Source organism: Mustela putorius, unplaced genomic scaffold (genome assembly GCF_011764305.1).
Source record: "Mustela putorius furo isolate JIRA1106 unplaced genomic scaffold, ASM1176430v1.1 tig00000174_pilon_pilon_pilon, whole genome shotgun sequence".
NCBI lineage: Eukaryota > Metazoa > Chordata > Mammalia > Carnivora > Mustelidae > Mustela > Mustela putorius.
Window position 1 is genome coordinate 23,829,673 of NW_025421304.1, and position 14,893 is coordinate 23,844,565.

A 14,893-nucleotide genomic window follows, 5' to 3' on the forward strand; every position below is an offset into this window, starting at 1 on the left:
GGTTTGATTTACATATATTATAAAATGATCACCACAGTAGGCTTAGCTAACATCCATGTTATATCTGTCTCTCTTTCTATCTAGATATGAAGACTCCACATATAAGTGAGATCATATAGTGTTTGTCTTTTCTGTCTGACTTATTTCACTTAGCATAATGCCTTCAGTGTCCATCTGTGTTGTCGCAAATGGTTGTATTACCTCAATTTTTCTGGCAGGAAGAAAAGATTATATATATATTATACATATATAATATATATATTATATATATAATTTTTATCCATTTATATATAATTTTATCCATTTATATATATAATTTTTTATCCATTTATATATTGATGAATACTTAGGTTGTTTATATGTCTTAGCTATTATAAATAATGCTGCTATGAACATGGTAGTACAGGCATCTTTTTGAGCTAGTGTTTTTATTTCCTTTGTAGATATTCCCAGAACTGGAATTTCTGGATCATATGGTAGTTCTATATTTAATTTTTTGAAGATCCTCCACCATTTGCCATAATGGCTGTACCAATTTATAATCTTAGTGCATAAATGTTCTCTTCCCTCTACATCCTTGCCAGTATTTCTTATAGCTTATCTCTTTGATGATGGTTATTCCAACAGGCATGATGTGATTTCTCATTATTGTTTTAATTTGCATTTCCCTAATGAATACTGGTGTTAAAGCTCTTTTTATGTACCCATTGGTACCTATTGGCTTTATGTATATTGTTAGAAAATGTCTATTCAGTTCTGTTGATCATTTCTAATTGGGTTATACGATATTTTGCTTTTGAGTTGTATGAGTTTATTATATATTTAGAATGTTAACCCCTTAGAAGTGTGGTTTGCAAAGAACATTTTTTCCCATTCTGTAGATTTTCTTTTCACTTTGTTGATGGTTTATTTGCTGTGCAGATTTTTAGCTTGATGTAGTCGCACCTTTTGATTTGTTTATTTATTTGTTTTGTTTTCTTGCTAGTACTTTAGTTGTCACATCCATAAAATCATTACCAAGACATATGTCAACAAGCTTTCTTCTTATGTTTTCTTCTACTCTGATGGGGTAATTTCCAATGTCCTTTCCTCCAGGTCACTGATTCTTTCTTCTGCATGGTTGAGTCTATGTCTGAAACTCTCTATTTAATTCTCCAGTTCGACTACTGCATTTTTCAGCTCTGGGATTTCTGGGTTTGGTTTGTTTGTTTTGATGGTTGCTATGTCCTTGTCAAACTTCCTTTTGTGTTCATGCATTGTTTTACTAATTGTGTTCAGTTGTCTGTGTTTTCTTGTAGTTCACTAAACTTCCTTAAGAAGACAATTCTGAATTCTTCGACAGTTCATACCTTTTATTTCCTTAAGTCAGATACTAGAGCTTTGTCAGTTTCCTTTGGTGGTATAATATTTACTTGAATTTTTTAATCCTTGATTGTTTAGGTTGGTATCGGTGCATTTGAGTAATTGGGCTCCTCTTCCAAGATTTATAAGTTTGCTTTGGCAGATACCTTTCACCAGTCAGCTCACTTTGGGTTCCTGGATGTGTCTGCTGATGTTTTTGAGAGGGTGGGATCTGCTATTAAGGTTTATTTGGGGGCAAGGGAACTGCCTGAGCTCTGAGGACAGGGATTAGGTGGGTTGGGGATGGCTACTGGCTGAGAACATTTAAACAGGATTGCTACCTTGGTTCTCTACCCAAGTGAGGCTGCATAATGGACTCCATGATTGTCTGAAGTCTGGTCAGGTTTGCTACATAGTCATGACCGGGTACTATATTCAGTAGTAGTTGGGCTTATGAATTAGCAGGGTAGTAAGATGGAAACCAGAGCCTATACAGCACAGCGTTTGGAGACCAAAATCAGGCCAGAGCATGCACTGAATCCCCTGGTCTCTTGAGGCTACTGGTTTTGCTCTGCAGATGGGGGTGAGTTGGAGGGAAGCCATGGGCTCTGCTCCCTATCCCAGTGCCACTATACATAGGGCTTTTGAATGAGCTATGCAACTTTCTGTATATTCCAGTTAGATTCCCTGATCACAAAAGCTGAAGGCTGTATTCAGCCATGATTCATGAATTGGATTCCCTGCCCAGGTATAGTGGAAGAAGCAGCTTTACAGCCAGTTAATCTCTGTTCTTTGTCTTAACTCAAGCTGACCCATGCCCCAAGTTTCCTGACTGAACAGGAAACTTGGGGCAAAACAAAGCACTTTACATGCCCTTCTCTAAGCTCTAGCCTCACTGGGCTGCACAGCTTCCAGGACTTGTTACCAGTCCTGTCGTCCGATGGGGTGGGAAGACACTTTCTACAGTGGTTGTGATTCAGTTCCATGCCTGGGCATGGGCAAAACAGGCTCTAGGGCCAGCAAAACTCCTCATTTGAGGATCTGAATCAGGCATATCCCTGCCAAGTCCCCTGATCAGATAGTGACCCCAACTTGGTTCTGCCACTTGACATTGTTCAATTTACTTTTATAACCGTGATAACAGTATCAAGTTGCATGTTGTTGACTTAAAAATTTTCGAGCACTGTACTTGGGATCTATTAGGTTGAATCATACAAACTTGCCAATATTTAAACATTTTAACCTAGAAAATGGCAATTTCTATGGTTTGAGGTAAGATAAGTTTTGTTTACTTTTGTTTTGTTTTAAGATTTATTTATTTACCTGAGAGAAGGAAACCATGAACAGGAGGGGCAGAGAGAGAGGGAGAATCTCAAGCTGTGTCCATGCTGAGTGCAGAGCCTAACACAGGGGCTCAAGCTCATGATCTCTTAGATCACTACCTGAGCTGAAAGTAAGAATCAGACACTTAACAGACTGTGCCATCCAGGGGTCCCCAAGAGATGTTTCCATTGATCTTTGCCGGGACACAAAGAGATTTGAGGATTAAATCAGTTAATGCAACTCTTAGAACCTAAATTTTCCTTATCTGTTAAATATAGACAATAGCAACAACTTATTAGAGGTGTGGTGTGGATTAAATGAGACACCAGGTGGGAACACGCTTCAAAACGGTAAAGGCATTTGGATTGTATTAACATCCTCAAAAACCCCATCGAGGTTGTTGGGTTTTTAAACTTTTGCTCCCTACTGACTAAGCGATTTCTTGGTTAGAATACACAGGAGTTTACATGTTTTTATTTCTTTTTGGATGTGATCTGACTTTTCTTTCATTTAGTGTTTATTCTCAAAGCCATTTTCCTCCTTCCTCAGATTTACCAGACAGATTTCTTCTGAATGGGTAGGATATTTATACATTTCATTAACAGTATGTATTCAGGCTTTCTGTTTTGTTCATCCAGTAAAAGGCTCAATAGAAAATGTGCTTGAGGATGTTCCCTTACCACTGGGGAACTGAAATTAATTCTCTCACAATTTCTAAGAGCTTTAAGCATTTGTTTTGTTTAGGAGTCAAACAGCTGTGCTGGTTTTTAGTACTGTTAATGTGCCCTGGCCCTTTTTATCCAGACGATACATTTTACAGACATTTGTCAGACAGAACTTTCAACAAGTCCAGTCTTGTTCGAGCCTCCTAGGAGGTCTTTTGATCATCATCTTCTCTCCCCATTCACATCTGTTGTCTAGCTTACTTCCAGAGTCCAATTTCTATTCAAGCATCAGATTACAACATGTACTTTGTAAGAAGAACCTTACATGACTCTCCAGTGCTCCAAGGGTTAAGGTTGTCGTCTCCTTCTCTGGTTCAATGTACATGGCCTCCTTAGGATATAAGTTGGTGACAGATTATCTCTGTGTCTTCCCTCCAGAAAAGAATGCAAGTTACTAAACTCTTCACCATTTTCTGAACACTCTATCACAAGGTTCTCTTTGCCTTTTCACAACGCGGTCCTCTACCAGAAATGACTTTTGACTTCTGTGACTAACAAAATCTTTGACTCTTTTGACTAGCAAAAGCATCCCTATAAGACAGCTCAAAGACCATTGCTCTATGAAGTTCTCCTCTCATCCCTGAGGCAATCAATCATTTATTCCTCCTTGTATCCCGTAGAGCTGTGCTCATGCTTTTTATTGTAATCATACTTTTACTTATCTGTTTCTCTCTCTCTAGTCTGTGACCTACTATAAAGCGAGGACTCTTACTTATTCATATTTGCTTCCCCAGGGCCTTGATAATCACTGAATTTTTTGAAGGATAAATGAAGGGTAAATTTCTACTGCTAATACTGCCTAAACAATTCACAGTTAAGGTTCCTGATTACTCAGTGAGTATTCAAAATGTCTCAGAGAAGAAAATTACTGAAGATTTTTCAGGAGAAAAGGAATTTCAGATATATAATTTTTTACACTCTGGTGTGTATGTGGGGACCACTTCCCCAAATCTGAGCATGGATAGAGAGAGCATGGGGATGACCTATTTTGTTATCTGAGAACACCTTCTGACATATAAGCTTAGCACTGGCTTAATGAGATGTTGTAGATGTTTGGAGTTATTCAATTAATAACAGCCTCAGCGTATTCAGATCACAGAGAATGATTGTGTAACTGTATTCTCTCTCAGGAAGAACCTATCTACATTTCTTGTTTTATTTCGTTGGTTTCCATTTTAAAAGGGACATTATTGAGCTACAATTGGTCCATAAATGAGAGACCAGAAAGATGAGGGTAGACATAGCATATTAATGTAATAGTTAAGCAAACTGGAATAATTAGATGAAAGTGAAGAATAAAAGAGTGTCCATGGATTCAAATTTGGGCCCACATATGACATGCTGACGCATGAAAGAGGATAGGGATGCATGCCCCAGTGTTCCAGAAGGGAGGAACATTCAGTACAGCATATCAGGGAAGCACATTTCATTAGCAAATGAGCATCTGAAACTGGCAAATGAAATAGTTCCCTGAACCTCTCTGCAGGAGATGAGTAATCATATGTATGGGATTTCTAGTGGAGAAGATTTGACAAAACCAATGTTTCACAACATCATTATGTGTATAAATTACCTGGGGTCTTGGTTAAATGCAGGTATTTACTCAGGAGCTCTAAAGTGGGACTTGAGAGTCTTCATTTCTAACATTCTTAGGTAATGTTGATACAGCTGGTCAGAGGTCTATACTCTAAATAGTAATGGACTGGATAATATGGAAAAGTGACAGTTTTTTATAATTATTAGGATCATAGATTCTGGAGTCAGAAAGCCATGATTTTGAGTTTTAATCTGATAGGCCTTAGGTAAATCTGTGTATCCTATCTGAGTCTTCCTTTTCTCACCTGAAAATAGGAGTGCTTCTTCACATTGTCTTGGTCTAGATTAAATGAGATATGCATAGACTATTTGGTGCAATGCAGCACATAGTTATCACTGTATAATGTTAATGGTTATATTTCAGCTTTAACAATATTGTACCTTCCATTTATAGGATTGTATTATCCTTATTTATTTCCAAATATCAGAATAGTAAAAAGACCAAAACCACAATGTGAAAATCAATGCAGGTGCATTTTATTGTTCTGATAATGACTTTAATAAACTTGAACCAGCCTCAACCCAGTGCAGAATTATCCTTCTGGTGAAAAACCTTTTATTCTTCAAAATTCAACTCAGAGATTCAATGTACCATCTATTCTGCACTTTCCCAATCACAATGAGGAAATTATCACTCAAATGTTTGTTGCCTCTGCTATACTTAGCACAGGCATCTCTTAAAGCATCATCATAAAGTTATGAAAGTAACCACTTGACTGTATCTCCTCCTCTGAACTGGGGATTCTTGGAATTTAGGGACCAAATCTTATCACATTATATCTCCAACATCTCTAAGTAACTTGTATCATGATAAATGATTGATCTTTCAGAACAGTCAATGACTAAAAACCTAGATGAGTATTCAAATCAATAGCAAACTGGGAAGAGTCAGTCCTGGGGGCTCACATTTTCCTTTCGAATTCTTTCTGCCTCGTTCTGGAATACTCTCTTATTGGAGTGGAGTTTTACCAATAGATGCTTTAATGAGACTCTTTATCAAGATGTTTTGAACAGGGTGCCGGGGTGGCTCAGTGGGTTAAGCCACTGCCTTTGGCTCAGATCATGAATGATCTCAGGGTCCTGGGATCAAGTCCTGCATCGAGCTCTCTGCTAAGCAGGGAGCCTGCTTCCCTTCCTCTCTCTCTGCCTGCCTCTCTGCCTACTTGTGATCTCTGTCTGTCAGATAAATAAATAAAAATCTTAAAAAAAAAAGATGTTTTGAACAAAAAGATTTAATACTTATGTTTGAGGAGTTTGCATTTTAACCCAGGTCTGTAGGATATATGCAGCTATGTCACTGTGTAAGAGCAGATTAGGGGGGCACCTGGATGGCTCAGTGGGTTGAAGCCTTTGCCTTCGGCTCAGGTCATGATCCCCAGGTCCTGGGATCAAGCCCCACATCGGGCTCTCTGCTTAGCAGGGAGCCTGCTTCCCTTCCTCTCTCTCGGCCTACTTGTAATCTTTGTCTGTCAAATAAATAAACAAAATCTTTTAAAAAGAGCAGAGTAGGAATTAGCAGAGGGGATACACATTGGCAGCACACACAGGTCAATCCATATGCTTTCTAAATAATGAATAATCGACACCATTTTTTCATTAAGTTACACTGCACCAATTCAAGAGTAAATATTAGTGGTAAAGAAATTACCCCATCTGTACTTTCCCTACTGTTTTATGGGAAAACACTTCTTTTTTCGGCATCAACTATAGGCATACTCTGTCCATTCAACCAGAAACCCTTCTGCAGAGTATAAGTGAGCATCCCTTGAGAAAATCCATATGGCTGGGAAGTTAGATAATTTATTTCTAAGGAATTTTTGAGGTTGTCTTACCCATCCCCTACCTCTAGAGACAAGAACTTTCCTGATGCAGGGCAGTCACATGCTCATAGCATCCTGTAAACTGAGAAATTTTGGTTTACAGCTCTTTAAAAAAACACTTATTTATTTGTTTATTTATTTACTTATTTATCTTAGAGAGAAAGGGGGAGTGCACAAGCAGAAGGAGGGGCAGGGAGAGAGAGAGAGTTCCCAAGCAGACTCCCCCTGAGTGGGGAGCCCAATGCAGGGCTTGGTCCTAGGACCCTCAGATCATGACCTGAACTAAAATTGAGAGTTAGATGCTCAACCAACTGAGCCACCCAGGCACCCATGGCAAGTACTTTCAACTAGTGCTAAATAAATAAATAAATAAAGCAAGGCAGACACAGTACCACCCATTTTTGCTGGTAATGGCAGCTACTAGAATTGCAAACAGAATAGGAAGATGAATCTCTGTAACTCCTCACAAGATACTCTAAAACAGTGGAGAAAAATATTTTGCTTTGTTGTATTTTTAATTCTGTAATGTTGATGGATGATGGTGATGCTAATAATTTACAATAGTTACTGATGAGGGAACAGAAGGTAAGGTGAGAACAAGGCAGAAGCTGACACCCCACAACCCCCACCCCTCCGTGGGATATATGTGACATTCCTCATGCACTCCTGGCTGCCCTAAAGCTAAGGAAAGAAAAAACAAATAGCTAAACTTAATAGAGATCACAGTCCTATAAGACAAGAGTCTCCCGCAGTTCACAACTATCTTAGCGAGCTACAAGAACATAGCATTTCTATAGATAACCTAGCTTCCAGAAGGAAATACAGATACAACATTATCTCTTTGAATCTTAAATATTAAACAGCAACGGTGATTTTTCTCACTTCTTAAGGAAATACCTGCGAGGTAAAATCAGCACATTTCCCTACATATCTCTCCAAAAGTGCTCCTCAGGTTTCATTCTCAGTGCTGGCCACTAAATTCTTTAAATAGCCCTACCTATGCCTCCTGGTTTTCCTTGTAGTTCCCTTTCTAGGGTCTGTAGGCTGAGACTGTGGGAACCAGATGGCTGAATGTGAGATTAACCCTTTCATGAGGGAGTCAGCAAAGTCCAGCTTTAGAAGCTTGTAATAGCCATCTCTTCTGTGGCTTTCTTAATAAAGGTCTTGAGTTTTCCCTCGCCCTTGAATGAAAATTATTTGGATTTTTTGGGTATTTTCTTTCTTTCTTTCTTTCTTTTTTTTTTTTTTAAATGTTAAGTACAGCCAAGCCCATTGAGAGTCTGGCAGGCCCAATGCCCAAGTTTGTAATTGAAATTGGATGGCCTGGCTTTATATTTAACTGGTACTTTTTTTTTTTTTCTTATGTCTCCTCTTAGAAAAATCAATAAATGGTTTACTATGCCTTTCAGAGAGATTGAATGAGTGGAAATCAGGTTTATCTATATTATTATGGCAACTAACAACACTGGGTTCTCAGGGACAGATCCAATTTCCAATATTTTATCTTGTCCCCCAGTTGTGTATTAGGTCAGTATTTCCTGATTTTTGATTAGGGAGATATATTTTCTGCAGCTAGCATAATAGAGAAGGTAGGCTTTATGAATATCAACTTTTGGAAAGGCGTATAGAATTAGAGAAGGGTGGGGGGGTATTTGTACGTGTGTGTGGTATGTGCATGTCTTCATATATATGTGTATGCATATATGCATGTTTGTATGCATATATCACTATGTCTATGCAGATAAATGCACTTCTTCTTATGCTCCCACCACACAAATGGGAAAATTGAAGCTCACAACTTCCTTAAGACCAATTGCTTTTGAGTACCTAAGATTTCAACCTTGTAGTCTAACTTTAAAGTATATGGTCATTGTTCTCCATCTTTCTACTAACTCCAACTTTTTTTTTTTTCTTTAAAGCAAATTTTCTTCCATGGCACTGGCATATTCCTACTGAGAACATGCCCCAGGCTTCTGGTGCTCTGAGTAGAGATACCTGGTGAAGGGATAGCACTTTGTCCACAGCCCTCTATTTTGCCCACCTCCCTACCCTTCCTAGTCCTTTCTAATTTCTTAAATCTGTGCTCCTGGGACATGTGAAATCAAACATCAGATACCTGAGCTGGTGCCTACCTGAAGAGCCATGATTGATTGCTATGCACTTATTACTTAGAAGATTTGGGAGTGAGTGCGAGAATAGAGATGATCACACAACAGTGAAAATGAGATTTGTTTCTTTTTTTTGTTGCTCCCCTGTCATGTGCAAATGTCTGTTGGTTTCCTTTCAGTCTGTTTGTGATTAAGAATCCTGCTGAGATGACACTTGGTGCTTTGAAGAGCCAAGTGTTGTGCCTGTATTTCCGCAGGTAATTTTGCTGTGGAGTCACAGGAATATCATCTGCATTTTATAGGAAGAAAGTTTCCCATAACCTTTTAAAGAATCTGTAACAATTGCCATAACTACAATAAGGTGAAATTTTCTGGTGAGAATATAATTGATGAAATGCTATTTTGTTTTTCGTTAATGTGTGCTTCGACTCTGAGGTTTTCACTTACCTTGCAACTTCTCTTAAACATATACAACAAAACCATCCTGATGATATTTAATAACCAAGAAAGTAAACATAGCATTTAGGTGATTTATTTAGCTAAATTCAGGTATTGCCATTAGAACCTTTACATATATATAAAATCACTGAGAGAAGAGTTAAAATTAAATTGTTCTAAGGAAAATAACCTATACAGGTTCATGAGATTTAAAATTGTAAGAGTGACCCCTAGTGACTATGTAACTGCTTAAATCTTTACTGAAATGCAGTGCAGTGTTAAATGTGAACATTCAGAGAAAAAGAGGGCATACTTTATCATAAAAAACAGCTATTCATTTTGATTTCAGTAGTTATATTTTGAAAATAATATGACAAAATATTGATTTCTTCCTACTAAAATATATATGCACTTTTCTAGTCATCCTTTAGTTCAAATCAGTGCAGGCTCACTGATTTTTTTGTGTGTGTGTGTGTGAACCTACTAGGTGAAAAGAACAGTGAAGTCCCTGAGGGTTGTGAGATGAGGGTCTCCTCACTGTTTCTGTGGTGCTCACAGACTCATGAGGAAAGGGACAGGCAAACCGGACAGGGCAGAGGGCATAAGAGGCATCAGTGTGGCAACAGAGTTTCAGGACAGGACCTCTAAGAAGAGGACTGTTGTGCAATGGCTGCATGGAGGGTCCTGCAGAGAGTGGGTCAGAGTGAGAGTTCACCCTATGGGGAACATGAGGGGGCAGGTCTACCTGGACACAGACATAAGAAAGCGACACTAGTCTCTGTAGGAAAAGTATTTCAGCCTGGCTGGAGCATATAGGGCTTAAGCTATGCAAAGTGGGCTTGTGTCATGGTTGGGGGGTAGCTCAGGAAAGGCCTTGTGTACCATCCCTGGGCATTCTGCTGAAGGCAGTGGGTATAGATTTGAGTAAGAAAGTAAAATGAATAAATTTGCATCTGTGAAGAAGCGTCTGTCTTCAGAGAAAAGCATAGTTTTTAGATGTTCAAGTTAGAAACCAAAGTGGCAGCTTCCAACATCCCAACCATGGAAAATATTATGGTTCTTCTGCTTTCAGCCTGATCATAGATCTCTGGACAAACATTTTACAAACTTCATTCAAATTTGCTAGTAGACACAGAATGTCTTAAAATGTATAATAAATGAACATGAACATTAATTTTCATCCAATGTAAAGGTACAAACCATATCTATGTGTTCATATTTGTATACTATAAACACAAACACACTCACACTCACATACACCCATTTGATATTTAATAATGAAAAAATATGTATTTTGGTTATATAGACAAAAAAATTCATTCAGATATAGTAACTATGTAAACTACAAAATGACATTTCATTTGGAATCGGACCTTTTAATAATATTCATTTCAAGGAGATTTTTAAATAAACTATAATATAGCTGTAAAAAGTGTTGTATTTCTAAATTGTCCAGACACTAGATCAGAAATCTGATTCTAAAACTATAGGCCTTGTGTTGATGAGTGAGTCTTCACCTTTCTGATACCTGAGGATACTTAGTTCACCTTCTTGCTCCTTGTCTTAATCTGCTAGGATTTCCATAACAAAATACTACAGACTGGATGGCTTAAACAACAGATCTATGTTTTCTCACGATTCTGGACGCTAGAAGTCCATGATCAAGGTGGTAGCAGGTTTGGTTTCTCATTGTGTCCTTGCATGACCTTTACTCTGTACCTGTAGAACCCTAGTGTCTCTTTCTCTTCTGAGGACTCCAGCTCTATCTGATTAGCCACCCCCACCCCCACCCCGATGCCCTCATTCAGTCTCCAAATAGAGTTACATCAGGGGTTGAGACTTTAACATATAAATTTAGGGGAAACACGAAATGCTTTTTCCAAACTCATACTTTATGGAAAGGTCTTGAGCACAGTAAGAAATATGGTTTTTGTTAACAGGAAAAGCAATTGCAGTAGAAACAGGTGTGTTACTGTGATGTTACTGTGATGCCCACCGTCGGGATTAAGACACTCATTCCTCCAGCTTCTGAGTGTTACCAGGTGGCATCTAAGTTGAGTCTTTCTTCAGAATTTCTCAAACATAATGTAATTGCCTTCCTCAAAGTTATATCCCCTGCTTGGTAGCAGTCCCTACCCAAAGACTGGTCAAATTAGGGCCCCTAATGTGCAATATTGGATGCAAATGTCTGAAGGGACATCCAAGGTCTAGACCTCCTCATAATGTTGACTTAATTCTTTACTGAGATGGCATTGAAGTCCACTTATGTCTTGTGTCCAATCCTGCTTTCTATCTTTCTGTTCCACAAGGTGAACAGAGAAGGGGGAACATTGTGTTGCCCCTGAAACTGAATGCAAATCTGTCTCATTTTTCTCTAGGAATTCAAGTAAGTTTATTTCAAACCTAGAATGTCAAATAGAACTAACATAATCCATTTTAATACCATCAAGCTTTGGAAACCAAATAAATAGCTGATATTCATATTCTGCTTTTAATTATTTTTGAGTATTTTCTAGTTACTAATTTGGTATTACATTCCTCTGTGATATAAGCAGCTCACCTTGAGAACAGGAATTTTATTAAGCTAGTTCTCTAATGCATTCATAACAGCAAACAATATACCTAGCATATTGGGGATATTAAAAACTATAGCAAAATTATGGTTTATTGTATCTCCTTTAGAAACCAAATGAAAATCTTGGTGTATCTTTGAATGTGCAATGATAACATATCCATTAAAACCTGGGTCAAAAGTAATTCCTCCATGACGTTTTTATTGATTTATACTGGGTTAAAAAATCAGTTCTCACTGATCATTCTCTGTTGTTCCTTTGCATTGTCTTACTTCCTACCACCATGTTAGTTAGCTCCCTTTGCTACCGTTTTCATTAGACAACAAAGTGGAAAGTTGAAAGAGGGGGGTATTGCCCATTCCCTTTTATAAATCAAGAAGATGTGGAGAAGGTGGGCCAGATGTGGATGAAACCTTTTCAAAGCGCAAACATTTGGATGCACTCTGGGATTTGGAGCTCTCTCTACATTGATCAGGAAACATAGCTTCTATTCTGGTATCCCCTACTGTGTCTAAGAACAGGTTCACTTCATGTTACAGTTAACTTCTAATGGCTTTAGACTTTTATCCCTTCTTCCTGTCTTAAAGTTCAAAGAGTGGAATTTCAACCCTCAGCATAGAAGGGTAGAGGTGGACAGGAGCTCTTTCAAATAACACAACCATATCCCTGATATTAACCTCTTCTCAGAGCTAATAAACCCTACCCACTTCTATTCTGCAATCTTACAGATCAAGGGCACTGGGTAATTTTACAGCAGCCACTTTTGTCTGCCTAATCCCACACCCTTAAATCTAGAAGACCCATCTATGCATGAAGTGGCAGGAAGGAGATCAGTACCAACTTCACATTAAAAGTGCCAAGTCAAAGCCCTCTGCACCAATTCATGCTCTCGTCTAATTCTGGCCCATGTGCAGTTCTTGAGATCTGAGATCCTTTTCTCACATAACTGGTCTTGCCATGGAGCATTAGTGATAGAATTCAGTTCCTGTGTCTGAAATGCTCAACTTTCTGTAGGACATGGTTAGAACTCATTCTGACTTTCTATGCTCTATGATATTTGAGATAATGAGCTGTTTTCAACTAAAAAGAACAGTGACTTTGTTAGTTAACCTATGTATTAATTTGAGTTCCCAGAAATAGATGCTGAGGTAGAGATCTACATGCAGGACTTTTATAAATGAGTGTTCCCTTCAACATTGTCCTAAATAAACGTGCAGGGTGGGTAACGATTTTTATGCTTCTGCATGGCAATGTCACTTGACATTGAGAGCAGGCTGCTCTCCCCAGCCCTATTGGAGGCAAGGATGTAATCTTGACACAACTGTCTTTGTCTGAGGCAACTCCCTCCCACGGTGCTTTCCAGCTAGGGTTGTCCACTGATGGCAGTGCCTGTCGCTAAGTAATAAGTTCTCTGTCTCAAAGGGAAATCTGGATGGTGTCCTGTGTGGTCCATTGTATTTGGTAAGATTCAAGATTCTGTCTATAGGGACAAATGGGCTTTAATACTTTATTATTTGGAATTGCATCTTAAGAAATGTTCAGTCTGGTGACCTTCTTGGGAGACTAAGATAATGACCACAAAGTGTGATGCTGGGAGCACCACCACCAAGGGGAAAACATTAACCTTTATTTAAAATGGTACCCCTCAGAAATACTAAGTAAGAATCTCCAGAGATAGGTTCGAGGATATTCTATTAATTAGTACCACTCCCCCACCCCTCTACCCCTGCCAACCAGATGAAGCAGACCCTTCTAAATTCTATAGAAAGGGCTGCTGTGTAAGGGGAAGTCCCCTCCGGGTCTTTCCTAAGTCAGTTGTCTTTCTTCGTAGTCTGCGTGTGTATTATGTCAGTTTTGAATGAACGGTAATAATTCATTTTGATAATGCATCACACATAGTAAATTTAAGAGCATGTGATGTTTTTAAGTTTATTTTGATGAACAATTTTGGTATTCTGAGGATCTGTGATTTTTTTTTCAAAATAGGCTTTGAATGAGTGTTAGAAAATCTTTGAATACAGAGAAAATCCATTGGAGTATAAAGCATTTAGCAATATCAAGCATTCAAAAGCAACCTCAGCTATACAAAGTTATTTTAAGGCCTTTAGAAATTGGGGATTTGACTGAATAGTGGACAAGAGTGAATTGCTAGCTAGTGACACTCAGCTAGTAATAACCTAGGATCTATCTCACAAAATGGTTTTGTGCATGAAGACTCTGGGAGGTGATAAAAATTTGTCTTTCAGGATAGGTCATGATATTGCTATTATTATCACAAATCATCTTTATTATCATTAACATCTCAGTGCTATCAGCCCCCATTCCTTCATATAGCTACTGGTGACTCTAAATTCCCATCTTTATTCCTAACATCTTTGCTAAATTTTACTAGATTTATTAATTCAGATACCTAAATGAAATGCCTACATAGATATGGAGTTTCCTCAAAAGGTTAGGAATAGAACTACCCAATAATCCAGTAATCACACTATTGGGTATTTACCCCAAAGAATATGAAAACATTGATTTGAAAAGATATGAGCACCTATGTTTCTAGCAGCATTATTTATAATAGCCAAATTGTAGAAGCAATCCAAGTGTCCATTTGTCCATTGATACATGAATGGGTAAGGAAGATGGGAATATATATAGCCCATCATATGTCTATATATGTATATATACATATATGAATATATGTGGAATGTGGAATATTACTCAGTCAAAATAAATCATTTAATCTTGCCATTTGCAACAATATGGATGGAGAGTGTAAAATGCTAAATGAAATAAGTCAATCAAAGACAAATACCATATGAGTTCACTCATATGTAGAATTTAAGAAACAAAACAAATGAGCAAAGAAGAAAAGAGGCATACTAAAAAACAGACTCTCCACTATAGAGAAAAAACTGATGGTAACTGGAAGGGAGATGGCTGAGGGGTTGGGTAAAATAGATAAAGAGGTAAGA